This window comes from Propithecus coquereli, unplaced genomic scaffold (assembly GCF_000956105.1).
Source record: "Propithecus coquereli isolate 6110/MARCELLA unplaced genomic scaffold, Pcoq_1.0 Scaffold225, whole genome shotgun sequence".
NCBI lineage: Eukaryota > Metazoa > Chordata > Mammalia > Primates > Indriidae > Propithecus > Propithecus coquereli.
The window spans coordinates 1,872,832-1,879,444 of record NW_012147745.1 but is presented as its reverse complement, the minus strand read 5'-3'; positions in this window follow the sequence as shown (position 1 = coordinate 1,879,444).

Below are 6,613 nucleotides of genomic sequence, written 5' to 3'. Positions count from 1 at the left end.
TCTCTCTCTCTCTCTCTCTTTTCTTTCCCTGAGTGCTAATTAAAAATCTTGTTAGCAGCAATCTGTTAATAATTTGTTTATGCCCTGGATTTCTTTGGGCAATATTTTGTTACACCTATGCAAATTTTATTTTTGCAGGTTTGCTTTTTCTCCAATTTTGAAAAAAAAATTCTCAAAAAGAGATAATTTATAACAATTATAATCCTTATAATGATTATTATCATCAGCATTAAAAGATGTAAAACATGAATACACCATGAGGCAGGGCTCTGTAAGGAGTAACAGTTAACAATTTTATCATCCTTAGGTCTGAACAAAAAAGAAAAAAAGAATTTTGGAATCAAATAAACTTTAGCTTTGAGTCAGGCTTTGCTATTTTCTGACTTCGTAACTTAGGGCTAGGTACCTAATTTTCTTCTTCATCTCAGAAATAGGGGTAATAGGAGTACTGCTTTGCGAAACTGTTTTGAGATTTATCTTGAGGACCTGCGGATAGGAAGTTCTCATTAAATGATGACAAATCTGATTCCAGTCCATAGAGGGGAAAGGTTAGGGGTGGGAATACCAAATTGATTTGTGGGAGATCAACCATTCCCACACTAATAAAAACTATGCCTTACAGCAACTTCACAACTTCCAAAGCATTTTAAAATTCATCATTGTAATCTTTATGACAAATGGGAGGTATCATTTCAATGATGATATATTAATAGATACCAAGGCCCGGAAAAGAGAAGCGATTTTTCTCTAGATCACACTGTAAATAAGTAGCAGAAAGTGGTCTCAAATGCCTGGTGACTGGGTTTACAAGCGCCCTCCATGGCCTCGGAACCGCACGGAAGATCAGACGCCAAATCCTGCGTTCTCATTACGCAGACTCGCCAGCATCACGTGATCACGTGGCTCAAGGTGGATGTCTAACGCGGGCATGGCTGCGCTGCCTCATCTCTCTCTCTCTTTTTTTTTTTTCTCTCTCTCTGTTTTCTGGGCTAGAGTGTCCTGGCGTCAGCCTAGCTCACAGCAACCTCAAACTCCTAGGCTCAAGCGATCCTCCTGCCTCAGCCTCCCAAGTAAGTAGCCTTATCTCAGCAATGGTCATTCCTCTGGAGCCATTGCGGCCTCTGAGAAAAATTATGGACTTTTAGATCATGCTTATATTCACGGACAGCTTTAAAAATTGACTTGGTATATATTTAAAAGAGGCACAGAAAGATATTCTTTTTTTTTTTTTTTTTTTGAGACAGAGTCTCACTGTGTTGCCTGGGCTAGAGTGCCGTGGCGTCATCTTAGCTCACAGCAACCTCAAACTCCTGTGCTCAAGCGATCCTCCTGCCTCAGCCTCCCGAGTAGCTGGGACTACAGGCATGTGCCACCATGCCTGGCTAGTTTTTCTATATATTTTTAGTTGTCCAATTAATTTCTTTCTATTTTTAGTAGAGACGGGGTCTCACTCTTGCTCAGGCTGGTTTCGAACTCCTGAGCTCAAACAATCCGCCCGCCTCGGCCTCCCAGAGAGCTAGGATTACAGGCGTGAGCCACCACGCCCGGCCTAGAAAGATATTCTTATAAAAAATTTTTCAGTGCCTCTGAATTAGCTGAAACTTTATCAAAACTATAGTTATTTACACAAGTACAAAGAATTAAAGGAAATGAACGTGTAACAAAAGGCAGCTCTGGGCTTTGTAACTCTGCGCTTTTTTATATTACCAACTAGTTGTGCATAAGGTGGGAAGTACATTAAAATACTGTACTTAGTTAACGCCTGCTTTTTCCATTAAAAATTTTAATGAGAAAAATATACATTCTTGCTGAATTTTTTTTCAAATGAGGGGAAAATATAAAGTAGCTAAAAAGAAAATTCCCTTTTACTACTCCTTTTTGGGAATTCTTCTACCTCCTGTTAATAAGTTGTGGTGTATCTTTCCAGACTTTTTTCTATGCACTTTCTTGCTTACATAGATATTTACATGTGTCTTACAAATGGGATGAATGAAATTATTTAATATAGTCTATTATTCTACTTTCTGACTTCTTTCTTTGAACGTTGTATCTTGAAGAATCCCCCTAGAAATACGTATTCATTCTTTTTAATTGCCATATAGTGTTTCATTGTTCATATGGAAATATTGAAATTTATTGTTATTCCTTCCATTGATGAACATTTAGGTTGTTTTTAATTTTTCTCTATTATATCATTAGTACTCACATATATAATTGTCCACATGTATAAGTATGTTTGTAGGATGGATTGTTTAAGTAATATTGTTTCATCAAAGGGAATAATATTTAACATATTGATGAATGTTGCTAAATTAACCCACGAAAATACTGTGGTGTTTAGAGTCAGATGAACAGTGATGAAAATGCCCTTTTCATCATACACTTATCAACACTGCATACTACTGATCATTCAATTTTCTCTAATCTGATGGGAAATCACTGATAAGATCATTGGTTTCATATTCCTTGATCACTTTGTCTTTTTATTTGTTCTTATTCTTTTACCTTATTATATCGTATTATCTTTTTATTATTGATTCAAAGTGTCATGTAGTTATATCTCAGTTATTTCCTTATGGCTTCTGGGTTTTCTATCATGTTTAAGATGACTTTGCTGCCTGAAGAGTACATATATATTCTTGTATTTTCTTCACGTTTCTTATAATTTTTTAATGCTTTGATTATAAATCAATTGCAATTTATTTTGAAGTATAATGCAAGGCAGAGAATTTCACTTGATTTTTTTTTCTGTTATGTTCTACCACAATTGATTCGAAATGCTGCCATTAATACTAAAGTTCCTATGAAAACGTGGATCTATTAGCGATTCTCTCTTCTGTTTTACTGAACTGTCTTTCTAGTCTCACACCAATACATTTTTGCTTAATCATTCTAACTTCATAATATATTTTGATATCTGGTAGGGAAAGTCATCCTTTTACTGTTCTCCTGCTTAAAAAGTCAGTATTCTGGCCAGGCTCAGTGGCTCAAGCCTTTAATCCCAGCACTTTGAGAGGCTGAGGCAGGAAGATGGCTTGAGGCCAGGAATTTGAGGTTCCGGTGAGCTATGATCTTGCCACTGTACTCCAGCCTGGATGACAGAGTGAGACCCTGTCTCTAAAAGAAAGAAAGAAAGAAAGAGTCAGTATTAGTACTCATTTACTCTTCCAGATAAAATTTAAGATAAGACTTTCAATTCCAGAAACATTTTTTCTCTGAATATTTGATGGGGCCATACTGAATTGATAAATTAATTTGCATTAAATTGATATCTTTGTAATATTGAGTTTACCCTTCAGGAACATCCAATGTCTCTGTATTCAGGTCTCTTTTCCATCCTTTGGTAAAGTTTAGTGTTGTCTTCATTATATAGTATGCAAATTATTCCTAGATAATCTATCATTTTTATCTTTTTCCTGTTTTTTTAAGTGAGTTACCTGCCTAATGTGTCACAAATAGGAGGAAGTGACAGATATAGTGATATTGCCTAAGGGCAATAACAGACAGTAACAGAATTTAGATTAGAAACCAAATCTTCTGGCTGGTGCTCTTCCCATAATGAGATTCTTCTCCTACTGTCTTGTTCTCACATTCTTTCTCTCTCTCTCTCTTTCTGTCAGTGTAGCTTCATGTTTAATATGGAGTCTAAACCAGGAAAATATAGCATAATCTCAAAAATCTTGGAATCATAAGAAACTGGAAAATGAGTTTATAAGGTTTATTTCTCAAATTCTATTCATGGACAAAATGAGTAATATTTACATTGATGGAATTTTTGGATTTTATTTTTAAACTAATATTTCTTCACATAAGTGAAACTTCAGCAAAATTTCTTAAATATTGATCTTGAACTTCATGTAAGAAATAAAGTTATAAAAGGTCATCAGATTCATGTTTTCTGTTTCATTAAAGATTTAAAAGCATGACTTCATTTTAATTAAGCTTAGCTCTTGTCTTTTATTTAGTGTGGTCACAAAACAGTTCTTTGCTCAGTGTTAACACTTAAGAAACTAGTGGTAGTTTCAACAATTATCAGTACTCTGTGACCCTATCATCAAGTATTTTGGATATTTGATGGATAAAGCAGTGAATTTCAATAAATAAATTTTACAATAAATAAAACCAGAGTTTTCTTAACAAAACTTAAGCTAAAGGAAGAAAATATATAGATTCAGGCTTAATGATGCAGTCTAACCATTTCTATGGGTGTCTTGTCAGGAGGAAGCCTGATACATTTTGTCCCGTGAATATGCAAAGGTCTCTGGGCACTTTCTTTAAAGTTAGTAGGTGTGTATGCTAATTCCATTTCACAAGAAGAACCCTGAAAGATTTACCAGCCTCTGCATCCTTTTTGCCCCATCCTTAAGCACAGCACCTCACACAAGGTGCTAGTTATGCCTGTTAGATCATATCAGATGTAACAACAAAAAATTGCAATTCATAGCCTAGTCAGCCTATTTAAATGTTCATACAGTCAAAAATTGATTTGGTAGATGTTAAAAACATGGCTTGTTCTAAATACTAGAAATTCAGGAAAGGAACTGACTAAGTATCGGAGATGAGGGTAGCGAGGTTGTACGGTATAGAGGCCAGTTGAACAAGTGAAGAACACAAAATGAAGACAGGTTTTTTCTTGACTAAGGAGGTTATCTGAATTTTCGGTGTTTGTGGAGAAAGTCATCAAATGCTTGAGAAGATCTAAGTGCCTTGGTTGAAGCAGTATGTAAGCTAAGAATTCTGACACTCTTGTTTTCAGGAGACGCTCCTACCTTGTTAATGAGCCTGTTGAATATGAACCCTCTAAACGAAAACGTGTTCTTTTTTTAAAAATGAAGTATTTTCTATCATTACATGTAAGCCTCAATATCTTTCCTATTTGTTTCTTGTTCTCATTGCAGCTCACGTGACATGCCCCAGCTCAATCAGACAAGGCTTTCTTCTTGCACGAGGCAGGCACACCTGGAAGGAGAGCTACTGGGATCTGGTGCCCAGCCGTAGGATGCTGGAACCCCAGCTTTTCTCTGAGGCTTTGATGCTTCTTTGGCTGACCCATATCTGCTCTACTAAAGAACATTTGGAAAGGAGTTTTGTGTAGTGTAACTTGCCTGGTTGGCAGTCTTGTTTCTTTCTTAGCCAAGAAGAAGCAAGGGGCTGGCTCATCAAACCAGATTTGAACCTCCAGCTACTCTTGAATAATCATGGTGGTTGATGTAGGAATCAACAAAGTCTTTGAAGTTCTCTGGCATGCAAGGCAAATTATAATTTGGTTCTTAACTGAAATGTTTTTCCTTTTGTGTTGTTTGATAGCCTGGGCACAAGGTTCCCAGACTTCCATAATCAGCATCATGGGCATTTTTGTATTACATTAGGTTATACATGATGTTTCATCTTCCTCTCACTAGCTACATTTCATCCTTTCTGCTTGAATAATTAGGTCAATAGAATACCAATCTAGTCTTGAGTCAAATAAATTCAAATTACACAAAAATTAAATGGTTATTGAGAAAGGAGCATTTCATTATCCCCATATTGTGTTTTTATATCCCGTAGAGCACCAGCAATGGAGATTCCTATAATTGAATATGATACAAATTCACCAAAAAACTGAATCTTCTTTAAATCTTACCAATTAATAGATATGAATGTTTAATTAATCAATCAACATATATTTTTTGAGTGCCTCTGAGTTTAACACATTGACTGCCATGCTAGAAAAATTTTTTTTCCTTGGGGCCACAGTGTTTTATTACAAAAATAGAATAAAAACTTCAAAAACAAAACAATCCTTTCTAATTTAATGAAAAATTTGTTATTTTTTTTTGTGTGCACGTGAGTTATATGCAAATTGAAAAATAGTTCATGCAGTTCCCAACGTAAAGAGACGTGTGAGTTACATATTCTTCACAAGGCTCCTTGCTCAAAACTAGCGTGCGTTGACTACAACTCATATCGCAGTTAATGTGTCACTATAGTGACAGCAACAATGCTTCCAGAACCTGGAAATGGGTAGACCATTCCTTACTGAGGGTCAGCTAACCACCCCCAAGGCCCCCTTGATCACTGGCCTCACATACACTGACCTGTTGCACTTACTGAAAGTAGAACAGTGAAGTGCTCCCAAACCCCATTTGAGTTGAAGTGCCATTATTGAAATTCATGTGATGCAACATAATAATGTGTGACCAACAACTTAAATAGGTGATTAATGTTCTTTATTTCTATGAGATTAAGAAAACCTGTAAGTTAAATGAGAGCATGTGTGGTCAGAACTGCCTTCTGCTATAATTCCCCTGTAGTGTTTTTAAAACTTTTATGCCCTTAGTAGGCCCAGCATTGCCGTGGTTGAGTTGGCCTGGGGTAATATCTTCTGTGAGTTTTCTTTCAGGGCACAATCCTCCATGCCAAAGGTCAGCAACATTTTTTTGTAAAGCGCCAGATATTTTAGATTTTGAAAGTGTGTTAGTTTCCTAGGTTGCTGTAGTGAAATACCACAAACTAGGTAGCTTAAAACAACAGAAGGTTATTCTCTCACAGCTCTGGAGGCTCTGAGGGAGAGACCATTGCATTCCTCTTTTCTACTGCTGGTGGTTGCTGGCAATCCTTTGTGTTCCTT